This window comes from Pan troglodytes, chromosome 17 (assembly GCF_028858775.2).
Source record: "Pan troglodytes isolate AG18354 chromosome 17, NHGRI_mPanTro3-v2.0_pri, whole genome shotgun sequence".
NCBI classification, from domain to species: Eukaryota; Metazoa; Chordata; class Mammalia; order Primates; family Hominidae; genus Pan; species Pan troglodytes.
The window spans coordinates 32,421,915-32,441,249 of NC_072415.2; the positions used below are offsets into that span (position 1 = coordinate 32,421,915).

Genomic DNA, 19,335 nt, shown 5'->3' on the forward strand with positions numbered 1-19,335 from the left:
CTTAATTCTAATGCCTTTTTTATGATGGTTAAATCAATTTGTCAGGTTCCTTTGTTTGTTTTTTCATAGTGCTATTTTCTTCACAGAACCATCTTCTACGTTTATCCTATGAGGTTTTTAAAATTTGTTTTTAAACTTAGTAATTCCTGATTTTGGCATCATTACTACATATTTCTTTCCCAAAGTGTATTTTGTTATTATATATCTAGCTTCTTGACTTCAATGATTAGTTCATTTATTTTCATTAATAATGACAACCCTTAAGGCTATGAGTTTTTTTCTCCAGTAGAGCATTGGCTTAATCCTGAAGATATGATATATAATATTGTTACTTTTTTTCTTTCTTTCTTTTTCTTTTTCTTTTTTTTTGTTTGAGATGGAGTCTTGCTCTGTCACCCAGGCTGGAGGGCAGCGGCGTGATCTCAGCTCATTGCAACCTCTGACTCCCGGGTTTAAGCAATTCTCTGCGTCAGCCTCCCAAGTAGCTGGGGTTAAAGGCATCTGCCACCATGCCCAGCTAATTTTTGTATTTTTAGTAGAGACGGGGTTTCAACATCTTGGCCAGGCTGGTCTTGAACTCCTGACCTTGTGATCCACCCTCCTCAGCCTCCCAAAGTGCTGGGATTACAGGCATGAGCCACTGCACCTGGACTTGTTATTCTTTTTCTTAATAACAGACTTTTTCTTAAGTCTGTTATTGTGGACTTGACGTTTTCATTGACATATATGTTTAGAAATTTTGAAAAATATTTACAAGGATTAGAAGAATTACTATTTAAACTTTGTTAATTTTTCAATTCATTATATTACAGTCATAGAATATGACCAGTTCAATTTTACATTATAGAATTTGTTGAGATTCTCTTTGTGATTGAGTATATAATAATTTTACTAAGTGTTTCATGGTAACTTGAAAAAGTACTTTAACTGAACAATATAAAGTTGAATATAAATCTAATCCAACCTCATACTATGATTCAAACTTCCTGTCCTTATGTTTTTCTATATGAGATTATAAAGACAGGAATCCACCATGACAATCGTGTTTCTGTTTCCCTTCTGCCAAGAACTTTTGTATATGTATAGATAAAACTCACCTGAAAGATAATGATTACTATATTTCTTTGTGGAATTTTTATTTATTAATAATTCTTCTTTCATTTAATCCTCTTTGGTTTTTCCTAAAATTAATATTGCCATCCTGTTCTTTTTCTAGAAAATATTGATGTTTTAAGTAAAAATACTAAAAACATCTCTAAAATATTCTGATTTATGAAAAACTCATAAGCAGTATACAGCTGTAACTTTTCTGATTATTTGTACTTCATTTGTTTAATTTTTTATATATATATATATATACATATATATTTTTTACATGAACCTGATTCAACTCTAGGTTGGATGGAGACTATTTTTAAGCAATTCCTTTAAGAAGGGCAGAGGGCTGGTACAGTTCTTGAATTATTAAATATCAATGTTTTTCTACAGTCATCATATGAGAATAAGAACATAGTAATATGCAATTTTTAGGTCATATCATTTCCATCTTAAACCTCAGTAGACACTTTTCCACTGTCTTTGGGCTGTTGGTTATACAATTAAAATCCGAGGGCTAGTGCTATTCTTAGACCTCAGTGGTAGATCCTTGCCCCAAACTCCGCCCCTCAGAGGGTCCCCACACTTTGCAGCACCTTCCTTTAAATTTTGCAAGTCTTCATCTGGTGTCAGGGGCCAGCAGGGGCCCCCTAAATCCTGGCTGCAACCCATGTGGGCCCTGATCCTTTTTCTTCCTTTTGAGACTCCAGATTATTTTGAATAACTCAAGCAGTTTATGTAGAAAGAGGCCCCATGAACAATATTTGTTCACATTTCCGAAGGGTAGCTCTGCTGAGGCCAAGCTGATTTTTCTGTAACTTATTTCACAGATATAACAAATAGATACCATTTTATATATACGTTAAAGTGCACAGACCTTAAGCTTGACCAATTTTTTTTTATACTTTAAGTTCTGGGATACATGTGCAGAACGTGCATGTTTGTTAAAAAGGTGTATACTAAGTGCCATAGTGGTTTGCTGCACCCATCAACCTGTCATCTACATCAGGTATTTCTCCTAATGCTATCCCTCCCCTAGCCCCTCACCCCCTGACAGGCCCCAGTGTGTGATGTTCCCCTCCCTCTGTGCATGTGTTCTCATCGTTCAACTCCCATTTATGAGTGAGAACATGCGGTGTTTGGTTTTCTGTTCCTGTGTTAGTTTGCTGAGAATGATGGTTTCCAGCTTCATCCATGTCCCTGCAAAGGACATGAACTCATTCTTTTTTATGCCTGCATAATATTCCATGGTGTATATGTGCCACATTTTCTTTATCCAGTCTATCATTGATGGGCACTTGGGTTGGTTCCAAGTCTTTGCTATTGTTAATAGTGCTGCAATAAACATACATGTGGATGTGAAGCTTGACCAATTTTTATAAAATGTTTATACCTATGTGACCACCATCCAGATTAGGATACAGATACATAATATTACCAGCATTCTGGAAGTCTCCTTTGTGCCCTCACCCAGTCACACTCCCAACATGCAAGCATTATTCTGACTTCTCTCACCATAGATTACATTTTTTTCCTGTTTTTGAACTTTATATATATGAAATCATACATTGTGTACTCCTTTGTGGCTGGCCATTTCACACAGCGTTATATCTGTGAGTTTATCCATATGATAGCATGTAGTAGTAGTTCATTTTCTTTTCATTGTTTGTAGTCTACCATAGTTATAAATCTTCCACAATGTTTCCATTCCACCACTGATGGACATGTGGGTTGATTCTAGCTTAGGGTTAGTGTTAATACCGTGGCACTGAACATTCTTGGACGTGTATTGCTGTAGCATGTATTCCACTAGGAGTAGAATTGCTGGGTCATTGGGTACACATTAGTAGATGCTGTCAAACAGCTTTCAAAAGAGGCTGTACCAGTGCACATTCCCACTACTAATGCATGAGAGTTTCTATTGCTTGACATCCTCAGCAAGCTTTTATAGTACCAGTGATTTGTTTTCAGTTAGCCCTTCAGGTAGATATATAGTGGTTTCTCACTGCGGTTCTAATTTGCATTTCACTGATGATTAATATTTCCCTGATGACAATACTGACCACTTTTTACATACTTGATTAGTCTAAATATCTTCTCTTGGAAAATGACAATTGGAAAATCTTACTCTTTTGTTATTGGATTGTTGGGTTATCTACTTTTTTCAAATTAATGTATAAAAATTCTCTGTATATTCTAAAACCAAGGTTTTGTTGCAGAAGTCTATAAATCTACTTGCTTTTCTGCACCTTTAATGATATTTTCTGATTAAAACAATCTAAATTTTAATAAAGTCTATTTAATCGATCTTTTTCTTTCTGGTTGGTACTTTTTAAGAAGCTTTGCCTACTCCCAGGTCCTAAATATATCTTCTTGCTTTACCCTTTTTATTTTGGTCTGTAATCCCCGTGGAATCGATTTTCTGTGAATGAAGTGAAGAGGGAGTCCAGTTTCATTTATTTATAGATGTACACACATTTGCTCTAGCAGCATTTGTTGGAAAGACCAATCTTTTCCCCAATGGCATTACTGCAACACATTTTTCCTTTTCTATTCTTTTTAATTTTTAACTTTTTTCACTGATATATAATAATTATACATATTTATAGGGTACATTTTATATTTTGATATATGCATACAGCGTGTAATGATTATATCAGGGTAATTAGGATATCCTGCAACACAACACATTTTTTTTTTTGTAAATTTGATGACTGCAGTACCACGTTTAGACACAGGCAAGAGAACCCCTGCCCCAGGCCACATGCCTCAGGGAACCCCCACACCACCCTCCATTTGAAGTGCTTTCCTTCCATTTTCCTTAGGCTCCTGTGGCTGACAGTGTTGTCTGGGTGCCCTGAGCCAGGATGGGGACCTGTATGTGCTTTGTTCCCGTTCTCCCTTTTGAGGTATTCTTCAACCCTCTACCGCTATATAAGAATCCAATCACATGCCCTGAGGAGCACCTGGTCCACTGCTGACCTTAAATTGGTCTTAAGCTGCACCTGTGTGGGCCTGTGTCGGCTCACTCATCCATGATCGGACGGTGGTGCTGCTCCTGTGCAGCAGTGGAGGCAGTGGCAGGCATGTTTTACTCTGCTCCAGGCAGTGGTACCAGGGTGGTCATCTCACCCCTTCCCTTCCCTGCCACATGTCAGGTAGTCGCCATGGGGTGGTCTCAACTACCTCCTCCAAGGGCTTCCAGGACTACTGCTCCTCACTGGAAATGGGCACTTCCGATTGATTCATGCTCTTTTTTTTTTTTTTTTTTTTTTTTTTGCCTCTGATCAATGTGGTGATGTCATGTTCTCCCAGGTTGGTCTTAAGCCATCCCAGATAACAGACAGACATTCTTTACATGAATGAAGATTTTATTTTTGCTCTACCCATGGAACCCTCCTCCCTGCTGACAGGGTATGGAAGGCAAGGCTGTAATCAACATTGAAAGTGATTCCTAGACTAATCATTTTCAATGTTGATTACTACAGCTTATGGAGTTCAAGAGAAGACATGATTGGAAGATATTTTGTTCTGTATTTAAGCTATAAAATTCTGAATGGTAAATTTAACATGTTTAGACAACAAAATTTCCTCCATATTCTGCATAAGACTTGAATTTGTGGTAATCTTCAATGAAACATAGAAATAACCTTTGAGAGAGACGTTGGAAGTCCACAGTCATAAGCAGCATGATGGATGACTCAGCATCATGAATGATTCAGCATCATGAATGATGATGCAACCAACATTGAATAAACGGTAGTGGAGAACTGAAGAGGCAAGAAGATCTATTGTGTCTCAGTGAAGTTTCTGAAGACCCTGGTATTATGAATATTAAGAGTCACTATCAGCCAAACGCGGTGGCTCATGCCTGTAATCCCAGGGATTACAGGGAGGCCGAGGCGGGCGGATCACAAGGTCAAGAGATCGAGACCATCCTGGCTAACACGGTGAAACCCCATCTCTACTAAAAATACAAAAAATTAGCCACGCGTGGTTGCGGGCGCCTGTAGCCCCAGCTACTCAGGAGGCTGAGGCAGGAGAATGGCGTGAACCCGGGAGGCGGAGCTTGCAGTGAGCCGAGATTGCACCACTGCACTCCAGCCTGGGCAACAGAGAGACTCTGTCCAAAAAAAAAAAAGAGTCACTATCTTTTCTTTGTGGTAGAAAATCTGAAATCAGCCAAGAATAGCACAGTTGAAAATAGTGATCGCAAAGAGATCACAATAATGATCACAAATGGATGGTTTCTGACCCTGAACAGGAAGAGACAGTGTCTGGACCTATGAAGAATCTTCACAGGCACTGATTGGATAATAAACAAACAGGGAAGTAGACCCACTCAACCCATTATTCTAACTCTTCATCAAAAATTCTTAAGTCTCATTTGGGCCCATACATTTTGTAATACATTTTAATCAAATTATTTATATAGTCAGGAGCCCTACAGAACATATTTTCCCAGGGTCCTACATACCCTACCAGTGGCCCTAGCTGACTAAATATGTGTGGATCTGTTTCTGGACTCTAGTCTATTCCACTGGCCAATATGTCTCTCCTCTCACCAACATTACATTGGCTTAATTATTATAGCTTTATAATAAGTCTTGACATCTACTTATGTAAAATCTTCAACTTCATTTCTTCTCTAATACAGTCTTGAATATTCTTGGATGTTTGCACTTCTGTATAAATTTTACACCAATTGTCCTCTCTCCTTCCACATACACAAACATGCACACACAAACATGCTGGGAAATTGATTGGGATTTTATTGAATCTAAAAATCAATTTGGGGGGAATTGCTATTTTTACCATATTGAATCTTCCAACCCATCAACATCATATATCTTTCCATTTATTCCAGTCTTCATTAAATGCCCTCAGCAACGTTTTATAGTTTTTGGTTTTCAGGAAAAAAATTAAATTAATTCCCAACTATAATAATGTCTAACACTTGGGTGTATTTTATTTTAAATTTCTTTTAAATTTTATTGTTAAATGTATAATATATGATTGATAAATATATACATATATACAAGATTTTGGGTTTTTTTAGTCTTCCATATATAATGTAAATATATGTACATATAAGTGTTATAAATAGTATCTTCTTATAAAATTAAGGTTACATTTTATGTAATGTTTCATTATGTACTTCTACTTCACATTAATCAACATTTTCTCACATAGCTAAATGTTTCTTAAAATACTTTTTAAAAAATTTCTGCATAGTATTTCATCATATTAATGTACTATAAATTATTTTAGCCAATGTTCTATTTTGGGTTACTTAGATTAATCCAATTTGAAAATGTAAATATTTCAACAAAAAACATCCATATATATAAATCTTTGTACACATCTCTAATTAGTTCTTTTGGATAAATTTCTAGAAGTGAAATGACTAGATCCAACGATATAAATTTTTCAAGATTTGGATATACATTGCCAAGTTGCCCTTCAGGTAGGTGCTGGGTTACATTCCCACCAGCAGACTAAAAGCTGATTGTTCATTCTCTTCCTCATTAATATTGGATATTAAATTATTCTGCCAATTTGGTGGAGAAAATGTTTTAATTTATATTTCTTTGATTACAAGTAAAGTTGAAATATGTATTTTTATATGTTTCTTGGGGTTTTTATATTTTTTCTTTTATAAATTACTTGCTTACGTCTTTTGCCAATTTTTCTATTTAGGTGTACGTCTTTCTGGTTAGCACTTTGTTTATGTTAACGATATGATATCCATTAGTCATATAAGTTTTAAACATTTATTTTCAGTTTATTTGTTTTTTAATTTCGCCACTGTTTATTTAATGTATAAATTTAAACTGTCATAAAGTCAAATATTTTTCAGTGTTCAGTTCTTTTTCATTTGAGCTTAGGAAAGCCTATCTTACTCCAATACCAAATTTAAAAATCAGCTGTGTGTTTTCTGCTTCTTTTAAGATTTCTTAGCTGGGCATGATGGCTCATGCCTGTAATCCCAGCACTCTGGGAGGCTGAGATAGGCGGATCACTTGAGGTCAGGAGTTCGAGACCAGCCTGGCCAACATGGCAAAGCTCTGTCTCTACTGAAAATACAAAAATTAGCCAGGCGTGATAGTATGCACCCGTAGTCCCAGCTACTTGGGAGGCTGAGGCAGGAGAATCACTCGAACCCGGGAGGCGGAAGTTGCAGTGAGCCGAGATCCCACCACTGCACTCCAGCCTGGGCGACAGAACAAGACTCCATCCCAAAAAAAAAAAAAAAAAAAAATTCTTTTTTTTCTCATTTAATATTGTAATCCAGCTGGATATGTGTGATGGGATGGAAGTAGGGTATAATTTTGTTTTGTTTTTATTTTTCTCCAGACATGTCACCAGTTGTCCCAGATCCTGCTACAAACACAGTAAGAAACATACAGGGCAGGATTAAGATACATGAATAAAAAGAAATGAAATGAAAAAGAAAAGTTTAAGACAATTGAAGGAAAATGATTTATATGGAAACAAGCGAAGGTGAGCCAATAAAGACTACAAAGGAGAGAACTAAAATAGTGAAATAAATTATTTTAAATTCGAATTTTCAAAAAATCACTTCAAGCTAAAAGAAGACTTTGTAGCTTGAAAAGGCATGCCATGTTCTAGGAAAAACAGACCCAGAACAGTCAACATCAAGTAAATTTCCTGGAGGAAATCACCTATGAGGGAAAGATAGGCTGGCCTCACAGTTCTGCACAGTAACATTCAGTGACAGCAGAAGTCAACAGCTCTATTTTCAGATTCTCAACGAAAGAAAGGCTGACCAAGAACTTTATACCCAGACAAATTGTCATTCATGTATAAAGACAACGGAAAAACAATTTTGAACATGCAAGAGCTCAAGCATCCTTTTTCTTTTTAACCTTTCACAAACTTATTTATTTGAAAATACAAATATAAAATTATACTTTCCACATCTGTGATGTGAGAGACCGCCATCTACATAGTAATTTTGTACAACAGGGCTTTAAGAAAGCCACACACACAGACCTGAAAGATGCTTGAGATAGATAGATAGATAGATAGATAGATAGATAGATAGATAGATAGATAGATAGACACATACATACATACATACGTATGTATGTATGTAGATAGATAGATAGATATATAGATAGACACATACATACATACATACGTATGTATGTATGTATATAGATAAATAGATGATAGATAGATAGACATGTATGTATACATAGTAAAAAAAACTCACTACCAAAGTTCTCATCAGTTTCATACTAAAGTATAAAAGTAACGGTGAGGTCAGCCACAGTGCTAGGGAAAGTTTTATTTAGATACATTTATGTCCAGAGGAAACGCTTAGACTTGCATCCTATTACCTATGGAATTTGGAGTTTACAATACACCATGAACGGCAGATTGGCTAGCCCATGCTACTTAAAAAGACATTCACAGATTCCACACGGGATGGTACATTACGTACAGAATACAGCAGTAGAGAACCTTCGAGGGAGGCTCTGGAATTTTTGTTTTTCAGCCTCCAGCCCCCTGCCCCATCAGGCCCCTGCCTCCCAGAACTGAAATCCTGTCTGAGATAATACATTCTGATTATTTGATAGCTATGTGTTTGGTTTAAGGTTGCCCCCCACCCCCAAGAGGGGTGGATTTTATTTATATGTTTTTGTGTTTTAGTTTACTTACTTTTTTGGTGAAAAAAAAAGAAAGAAAAAGAAAACAAACATACTACAGTATTAAAATATTGCTTAACTTCCAGCATCTCCATGTGTAGTGTCTGTGCCCAGGACGGGGCTGAGCTGACATCTGCCAGTTTTCTGCTTTGGGGTGAGGGTGGGGAAACCCGCCAGCATCTCTCTTCAGTGTGCTCTCAGTCCCTCTGCTCTACCCACCGCCTGCCTTCCTTGGAAGATAGCTTAGCTGCTGAAGTACATTTAAGAAAAAAAAATATATATCTCCTCCCCCACCAACCCCCCACTCACCCTCTGTCCCTGCGTGCCACTTGCAATCGATAAAGAGAAGTATGAGTCGGTGTTTCTTTTGTAAACAATTTCATATGCAATATAATACAGAAAGCATGACTGACCTTCAATTAAAAATGCAGTAAGCTATATTGCTTTATTCTTGCATATGCTGCAGTGAGCAAATGACAGAATGAAGCAATGTGGAAGTGGTGGCGGCTAAGTCCCTAGCCCTCATTTGCACTAAAGATCAAAATAGGTTTTGTTTTTCTATTTGGAACCAAAAATAAATTGTTTCCCCCAAAATCCTCAAAGAAAAAAGAGCAACAAGCAAAACCTGCCCCCAAGAAATCAAAAACAAAACAAAACCAAAACCAAAAACTGAACACCTTTCAGGTCATTAGAATCAACAATTACACAATGATTTTTAGACTAGTCTAGCAAGATGTGTGTAACATTCACTGGCTGTGATTGACCAAGCATCCTTTTTAAACTCCTGAACTTTGACCAACCAAGAGACAGACACACACACACACACACACACACACACACACACACTCACTCACGCAGAGCCAAAAGATTCGCAGTGAAACTTAACCCTATTTGTTTGTACAATCAAGATCAAAACAAATCTAGGAAGTATGGCAACAGAGAAGAGTGTAAATGTTAAAAATCCTAACAACTATACAAAATAGAAATTATGTAAATTTAAAATAATTTGGAGAGGAAAGAGAAGAGAATGTAAAAATATAAGTCTGCTCACTCTCTCATCATTTGCAGTTGGGAGGTTAAAATAACTAAATTAAAGCTAATGAAATAAAAAGGCATAAAATATTTAAAGGTAAGTACTAAGGAAGATAAAACAGTAAACTAGGAGTTGGCAGGGGAAGATCATTTTTCATAGTAGAGAATTACAAGTAAAGTTGAAATATGTATTTTCAGATACTCTGAAGAAACAGAAGTCTAAGGGTATTATGCAACATTTTGAGTGCAGATATATGCACTAGAACAAAATACAAACATTCCAATTTATCAGAAAAAAATCTACAAGAGTCAAGAAAATCATAGATGATAGACTAAGAAAAAGGCTAAAAATTAGAAAGCATTACATAAAAAATATGCCATTATATCTGTCATACTAGTAAATATAAATGGGTAAAACTAATATATGATTTTTTATGATGCACAAAGCAAAAATCAAAACAGATACCAAAAAGGCAAATGCATCAAACATAGACAAAAGATATTCTAAGCAATGTTAACAAAGAGAAAGTGGGATGTGGCAGAGACAGTTTGTCCTTTCCAAATCTTTATTGACTTCCCTGTCTTTTCCAGCCTTCCCTGTGGAATAAGCAGACTTATGACTAATTCTAGCCAATAGACTATGCAGAGAATTGACTGGCATTTCCTCACTGAGACAGGTAAGAACGAGTGTGCCTCTCCACTTGACTCTTTCCCTGTCATGTTCTCCCAGTGGCATAGCCACCAGGTGGAACAAGGCAACCGAGATCACACTGGGTTTGGCATGAGCAGGAAATACTTTGTTCATTCACTGAAAATCGGGCTTTAATTTTTATTTCAATAGTAATAGCTGGGTTGTTTGTAATCTTAATATCAATGTTGAGTTCAGGTGAAGAAAAATAATAACAGCAGGGCACTTTTTTAAATGATAAAAGAGGGGACTGTTCACAATGAATATATCACATTTATGAATGCCTATGCACCAAATAACTTAGAATCAACATTCATAAAGTAAAAGTGTCAGAAAACAGGAGAAAGAGGACCACTTTCTTTGAAATGATATATTGGCCACAATTTCTCTGTGCACTGGAAGATGGTGATCCTCTTTCCCTGCCCAGTGCAGCCACAGCTCTTGGTGCCAAGAAGCATCTGAAGTGGGTAGGAGCCCCAAAGCATTGGATGCCGAATACATTGACCGGTGTGTTTGCTTGCCACCCATACACCAGTCTCCACAGGCTGAGAGTCTCCCCGTCATCATTTTCCTAAGGAACAGACTTAGGTATGCACTGACAGGAGATGAAGCAAAGAAGATCCGCATGCAGCAGTTCATTAAGATCGATGACAAGGTCTTGACTGATATAACCTATGCCACTGGTTCCTTAGATGTCAGCATTAACAAGACCAGAGAGAATTTCCATCTGATCTGTGACACCAGGGGTCACCTATTACACCCGAGGAGGCCAAGTTATTCAAAGTGAGAAGAAACTTTGTAAGCACAAAAGAAATCCCTGATCTGGCAGCTCATGATGCTGGCACCGTCTGCTGCCCTGGTCCTCATCAAGGTGAATGACATCGTTCAGATTGACTTGGAGACTGGCAAGATTACTGATTTCATCAGGTTCAACACTGGTAACCTGTGTATGGTGACTGGAGGGGCTAACCTGGGAAGGATTGGTGCAATCACCAACAGAGAAAAACATCCTGGATTTTTCGACGTGGTTCATGTAAAAGATGCCAACAGCAACAGCTTTGCTACCTGACTCTCCAACATTTTTGTTATTGGCACAAGCAACAAATCATGGATTTGTCTTGCCTGAGGACAAGGTATCTGCCTCACCATTGCTGAAGAGAAAGAGAGAAGAGACTCGTGGCGGAAGAGAGCAGTGGGTGAAATGGTCTCTAGGTAAACATGTTAGAAAGGTCTTTATACTTAATTAAAAATCATACATCATGAAAAAAATTAATGAATGACATTTTGATTTTTTTCTCTCAGTCCATGAGAAAGCAGGTGAATAGAACATTTGTAAAAAAGTAGAAAACCTAAATTACAAAATTAATAAATTAAATTGTAACACATTAAACTCCATACCTTGAAAACAGGAAAATACATTTTTTTTCTCAAGCCTTCATGGAACGCTCACAAAAACTAACCATATATTAAATCACAAAGGAAATTATGGTAAATTTAAAAAAATAGGAATTATACCGATAACAATTGTTATTGCAAAGCAATAAAACTAGAAAATAATATGAAAACAAAAATTATATTACCTAGAAATCCTTTAACTATCTCATAAACAACTTTTGGGTCAAAAAGAAAATCAAATCTGAATTTACCAGAAATATGGAAAATGACAATAACAAAAACACTACATGTCTGAATCACTGGGTTACATCTAAGATAGTGCTTATAGGAAAAAACCTGAAATACTTATATTAACAAACATTAAGCATTCCATTCAAGAAGTTAGAAAGCAACAATAACCAAGAAAAAGAAATGGAAAAGCGTGTTTTCATTTATAAGTGGGAGCTGAACAATATGAACACATAAACACAGGGAGGGGAACAACACACACTGGGGTCTGTGTGGGGAGGGGGTTAGGGGAGAGAGAGCATCAAGAAGAACAGCTAATGCATGCTGGGCTTAATACCTAAGTGATGGGTTGATAGGTGCAGCAAACCACCATGGCACATGTTTATCTATGTAACAAACTTGCACATCCTGCACATATACCCTAGAACTTAAAAAAGAAAAAAAAGAATTCTAAGTTAAAGAATTAGAAAACATAGGAAAAAATAAAGCTTATAATTAAATGTAACTGCTAATTCTTTGCAACATAAATACAATGAATAACCTGTTAGCTAATCTATTCAAGATACGTGGAAGAAAGGACAAATAACAATTTAAATATCATAAAAGTGAAACAAACCACAAATACCAAGTAAACTAAAAGAATCCAAAGAAACCACATTGCCCATGACTAAAAAACACATTTGAAAAACAAAAGGAAATGAAATGTTTTCATAAAGAAATGTAGTTTACAAAAACTGACACCAGAAGAGATGAAAGATCTAAGCAGACCAATTACCATAAAGGAAATATAGCAAGTTGCAAAAGAACTTTACCTTCATCCAATTCCCTAATCCCCCAATATCTCACCCAAGAAAGCACCAGGTCTAGACAGTTTCAGAGGAAAATTTTTCCAAGGCTTTCAGAAATAGATTACTTCAATGCTATTTAAATGGTTTCGGAACTTAGAAGGAGCACTTCCAAATTATTTTCATAAATCTAGCATAAAATCAGTATCAAAAACTAACAAAAATAACACACAACCAAAAACTACAGATAAATCTCAGATATGAGTATAAATGGAAATATTCTAAATAAAACATTAGTGAATAAAATCTAGCCACTTAACAGAGAAACACAACATAAACTAAGTAGACGTATTCCAGGAATGTAAAGATGTTTCAACATCAGCAAGTTTATCAGTTTAATTAGCAGCATTCATAGATCAAAAGAGGAAAATTGTATAACCATCTTCATAGGTACTGACAAGGTATTTAAGATTACTGTAAAAACAGCTGGAACTCTTATACACCTGGTGGTAGTAAAAATCTGCACAGCCACTTTGGGAAACGGACAGTATCTACAAAACTGAACATATACATACCCTATTATCTCTTAGGGTTATGCCACAATAAATACATACATATGTTCAGTAAAAGACTTGTACCAGAATGATCATAACAACTGAAAGCTGAAAACAACCAAACATCCATCAACAGTGGAAGGGAGAAAGAAGTTATGGTATATTTCTACAATACCCTACAAACACTATTAAAGTGAGCAAACTTTGGCTACATACAGCATGGATCCATCTCATTGACATGATGTTGAGCAAAAGAATATATACTGCATAATTCCATCTATACAGAATGCAAAACAAGACAAAACTAATATATAGTTTTAGGAGTCAGGATAATGCTTACTTTTGGGGAGGCTATTACCTGGGAGGGGCTGTGTGGGGCTGTGTAGGAGCTTCTGGGATACTGATGATGCTCTCTTTTCTCACCTGGTTGTTGGTTACACAGGTTCTCCACCTTATGAATCACAATACCAATGACTTGTGCACTTTTCTACATGCATTTCTACACTTTAAGATAAAGTTTACTTTAAAAAAAACAAAAAACAAAGGTACTTTTGAACCCCTCGTGCTCCAGATAAGACCACCCTTTCCTTCTTCTCCTTGTTCCTGCTCACCATAGACAGGAATCAAAAGAAGGCCCAAGGCTTTGCCTGTTTGTGGCCATGCTTCCCACTCCATCCCCACCCTCCCTACAACTCTCAGAGCCTCACCGCCAGTATAGGCTGAAAGACCATCAGAAACAATTTCATTACACCTTATGTGTTCACATCCATCGCCACAAGAAGCCCAGGACCCACAAGCTATCTCTCATCCCCTGTACTCTAACTTTCTTTCTGACCCTGTGTCTCATCCCTCTCCAACTGCTGAAACCTTTACACTGTTCCCTCTATGGCTCTTCGACAGTCTCCAGCAAAATCCTCAAACCCTCAGCTTCTTCTCTGAAAGTCCCCTTCAGTTTTTGCTCTAAAAGGACCTGAGGACCCTGCAGCCCTCTCCTGGTGGGACACTTTCTCCCCACATCCTTCTACCATGAGGCATACGGTGAGCTAGGGGTTCTCCTAGCTCTGTGTTGTCATTTCTTTTTTTTTCTTTTCTTTTTTTTTTTTTTTTGAGATGGAGTTTTGCTCTGTCGCCCAGGCTGGAGTGCAGTGGCGCGATCTCGGCTCACTGCAACCTCCGCCTCCCGGGTTCAAGCAATTCTCCTGCCTCAACCTCCTGAGTAGCTGGGATTACTGGTGCCCGCCACCATGACCAGCTAATTTTTGTATTTTTAGTAGAGACGGGGTTTCACCATGTTGGTCAGGCTGGTCTCGAACCCCTGACCTCGTGATCCACCCGCCTCAGCCTCCCAAAGTGCTGGGATTACAGGCGTGAGCCACCGCGCCTGGCCTGTGTTGTCATTTCTTCTTCTGTCTTCTGTCTTCCCTGAAACTCCCAGCCTAGAATGTCTTGTTTTCAGGCTTTAACACCCTTCTCATTGTTGCATTTGCCTACCACTCCTGGTCACAAATATCCTGATGTTTTTCCTTTTCCCTTGCTGTCACTTCTTTAATATGCCCATCATAATTATTGATGTTTCAAGAGCCCCAAAGATGATCCTTTCAACATCTTGGCCATTCTGTTCCTCCACCTCCCCTCATCCAGTGATCTTCTCCCTCTGTCCTCAGACACTCACCCTCATGGTAACACCCTAGACTTTCTAAACACCTTAACAGCACCTCCTCCAGCACCACAGTTTTAAGGATGGCCACTCTCTGACCACTACCTCTAGTCTTTTTGGCTTCACTCTCTCTATTATTTTTACTTTACCACTTTTTTATCTCCTTCACTGAGACCTACAAAACAGGGAGAAAGATGCATGTATTGAACAAAATACCGGTGGGTTTGAATAATGAACAGAATACCTGTAGCTCCATGTCTATAACCAGGACAGACTTAAATATATTCAGGCATTAATAAATCTAGGAAGGAAGGACAATTTCAAATGGTGGATTTTTTCCTAGATTCAAGAATATGTTGTTTTTTAACTGACTGTATATTTAGTGAGAAATTTAGTAGTATGATATCATAGTGGTTCAAATTTTGAATCTCTTTTTGAGAGAAAAGGGGGCGGGAAAGAACCAGAAAACATGGCATTAAGTAACTCAAAGAGGAGAAGTGGTTTCTCTTATTCTTTCCAAGGATCCTGTGGTAAAAGTAAGAAGGAAATGAAGTATATGCCAAGAGGAGAGCCCAAGGTAGTAAGGGTAGATGGGTAGTTATAACTACCTGTTGTTTCTTTCCCTTTTGGATGGCAGGGGCATGATTTACATGTTCATGAATTTCTAATCTAGAAGGCATTCATGCAAAACAAAGACCATAAGCTTATGTTACAACATAGTCTCTGCAAGGAAGGGACATGTCTGGTCAAGCTGTCAGAAATCACCAGAAGTCTCTCAGCATGTGCCCCTTTGCTGTTCTGGAAGCTGTGTCAGTTCTTTGAAGCAAACCATATTTTTTTGGGCAACACACCAAACAGTGATGTAAACCTCAAAGCCTGATAAGTTGCATCTCAGTTCTAGCTTTTTCTCAGAAAACTTTGCTTTGTCTGCTACAACTTTTAGAAGATACAGAGGGAGAGAATTCATTGACTGGGGCAATAGTCAACAACATTAGGATGTTAGAGAAAGTCCAAGTTGAGGAGAACTGGATGTCTGAAACTCTTTGATTATAATACTTTTCCTTAATATTTTTTATGACTCTGCATCCTCAATATCTAGGATTAGATCCTGCAGGACTGAAGTGCAAACAGTTCTTGACAAAACAGATTTTATGGAAAAATCTGTTGATGTTTTCAACTATGTCTGTACATTTAGATGTAGGTGTTTTTTAAGAGCCTACTCTGCTTTTGGCACTGTTAAGGAGGTTATAAAAAGGAATAACGCAAGACCCCAATCACAAAGAACATATAATCTAGCAAAAGATATATGATCAAGCAGCATGACAAGATGGTATAAAATAAGAAAGCATGAATGGTCTAAACAGAAGTAGATTACCACAGTATGTACACTTGTGCATCATTTGAAGCAAAAAGTAAAGAGAACAGTCACCATTATCTGATTCCATTCAACAGTCTATCTTGTACCAGTGGAAGCTGGGGAGACAGGATTAGTTCTTGTTGCTTGCCTTTGATGTTGGGACCAAGATATATTATAGCAGATATATTTCTATAGCTCTTCCAGAAAAATTCTGTTAATAATGGAAGATAGATATCTCGGAATACTGTAAATTAAGCAGATAAGCCCTTCATTGTGAAGAATACGAACATTAAAACTAACAAATCAGTAATTGTTTCTTTTCATATTATTAAATTTGCATAAAGCGCAAAAATAAAACAAACTAAAACTTTGAAGATTAAAGACAGAATGACGGCCAGAGCACTTCCTTCCTCCATCCTAAAAGTGTAATAATTCAGATCACATTTAGCACTTTCACTTAGCAGATAAACTAGAAGGCAAAGCAAACACTCCTGGACTGTGCCTGTGAAGAAGTGAGCAAAAATGTGAAGTCTTGCTTGCATTATCTTGTAAATTTGGCAATGAATTTTCCATGAGGAAAAAACTGTAATTTCAATTCCTAAAAGACGTGAATCAAGTTGGACAGTTTTGGAACCTGGATTTATATATTGATTTGGTTTACACAGTCTTAGCAACTATCCCCTATGCTGGGGTATCAAAGCTGTAGGAATTATCAGTTTCTCAGTTGCAATTCAACTTCAGTGTTGGGGGGTTAGGCAAGTGGGTAAATATAACAAGTTGTCTCCTCAGAAAATATTTATTCTGAAGTACTATTTGAAATGTTGCCAGAAAAGAATGTTTTAAATTTTAGAGTTTTACATTTTTGAGTTTTAAGTTTTGGAGTCCATGTTCTTTTGGTTAGTTATTTTTAAAGTAATCCGATGCAATAAAATAAATAGATGAAATAATCTTATAGAAAATATTCAATTATACTATTAATAAAGAAGGGTAATTATAAATGAAATAATATTTTGTTGCTGAACAAATTAGCAAAGATTGTTTTTGATGAGGATAACCCATGCCGTGAAAGTGTATGGTTTAATTGGTACTTCCATACATTCCTGGAGTAAGGGTTCATTGGATCATTGTTTTCTAATGAAATGTAATAATATATATCACGAGCCTTTAAAGTTTCTAAGACATTTCACTCACTATTGCTAATTCTGGGAATCCATCTTATCTAAAACATAAAAAGCTTCTAGAAATTTTATGACCAAAGATCCATTAACAATAAAAATCCTTCCCTTTAATCCAAATGAACCAATTTACGTCATGTACTTATCACTGGGCCAGAGGAAATGCCCAGTGCATAGGTAGACAAGGTAAGCCTGAAATTCTAAGTCAGCCATTGGAAAGAAAATGGGAACACCAAAACTGGCTTAGACTAATCCCTAATGACCTCCAGAGCTAGAGTCAATTTCTGAAACTACATCCCTGCTACACAATGGGAGAGGAACTGGATGCATAAGAGGAACTGATCTCTATAGCCACCCCACCTGGTTCTCTAATTTTCCTCACCTCAATGTGGGGAATAACCTGCATCTGTCAGGTTACATGATACGATTTGGATGTTTGGCTCCACCAAATATCATGTGCAAATTTAATCTCCAGTGTTGAGAGGTAGGGCCTAGTGGGAGGTGTTTGGTTCATGGGGGTAGATTGCTCAGAAATAGACTACTGCCCTCCCTTCAAGGTGAGTGAGTTCTGACTCTATTAGTTCTGGAGAGAGCTGGTTGTTAAAAAGAGTCTGGCACCTCCCCCCTCTCTCTTGCTTCTCTCTCACCACGTGATCCCCTTCACCTTCCGCCATGAATGGATAGACTGAGGCCCTCACCAGATGCAGATGTCAATACCATACTTTTTGCATAGCCTGCAAAACTATGAGCTAAATAAACCTATGTTCTTTATAAATTGTCTAGCCTTAGGCATCCCTTATAGCAACACAAAACAGACTGAGACATTACTTAAGACAAAAAAGTGGAATCATCCCTCAGTCCCCTTTTCCATAGTCCTCATATCCAGTGCAAAACTAAGCCCTATTATTAGGCAGAATCATGTGAAATTGTCAATATGTGACCTCTTTAACCTACAAAAATGACAGTATCATAAAATTCAACCTGCAAAATATTTCTCAAACCCATTCATTTCTCTTCCACCAGCACCCTAGTTGAAGCCACTCCATTCTTCCCCTAGACAACTGCAGTGGCCTCCTGATCACCAGCCTCCTTTCCACTCTTACCTCCATTCTAGCCAGAGCAATGTTTCCTGAACATAAATCGAGTATGATGCTGCATTTTAAAGCCCATCGTGGTTCCCTATTGCTCTTAGAATACATTGCAAACTTCTTTGCCTGGCCACGAAATCCCCACCTCATCAGATTCTTACCTTCAACTCCAGTCTCCTCCCACTTTGTGCTCCAGGCCTCAGGGACCTCCTGTTGCTCCTCCTCTTCCCTCATGCCCTGCTGACTGCCCAGAACACTCCTCTCCTCACCTGTCAACTGGCCAATGCTTCACATCCTGCATCTTTACACTTCAGTTACCTTCCCTGAACCAGCCTCTCCAGACTCCCCAGTCTATTTTATTTTCCCTAGTGAATCCCTCATAGTACCCTACTTGTTTCCTTTTTGGAAGCAATTTGTAAATACATATTTATTTTGTTGTTGTTGTTTATTTTTTAATCTCTCTCTTCCTACTAGTCTGGATACTTAAGGGCAGAAATTGTGTCTTTTCTTGTTTTCATCAATACTGGGTACACAGCAAACCTTCAATAAATCTTTGTGGAATAGATTATTGTATAAATGAACAAATAAATGAATTAATGTGCCAG

At 37.4% G+C, this 19,335-nt stretch overlaps 1 pseudogene; it reads left to right on the forward strand.

Moving 5' to 3' along the window:
• Nucleotides 1-10,946: 10,946 nt before the first annotated feature.
• LOC743709 (small ribosomal subunit protein eS4, X isoform-like) lies at nucleotides 10,947-11,691 on the forward strand (annotated as a pseudogene).
• The last annotated feature ends 7,644 nt before the right edge of the window (nucleotides 11,692-19,335 follow it).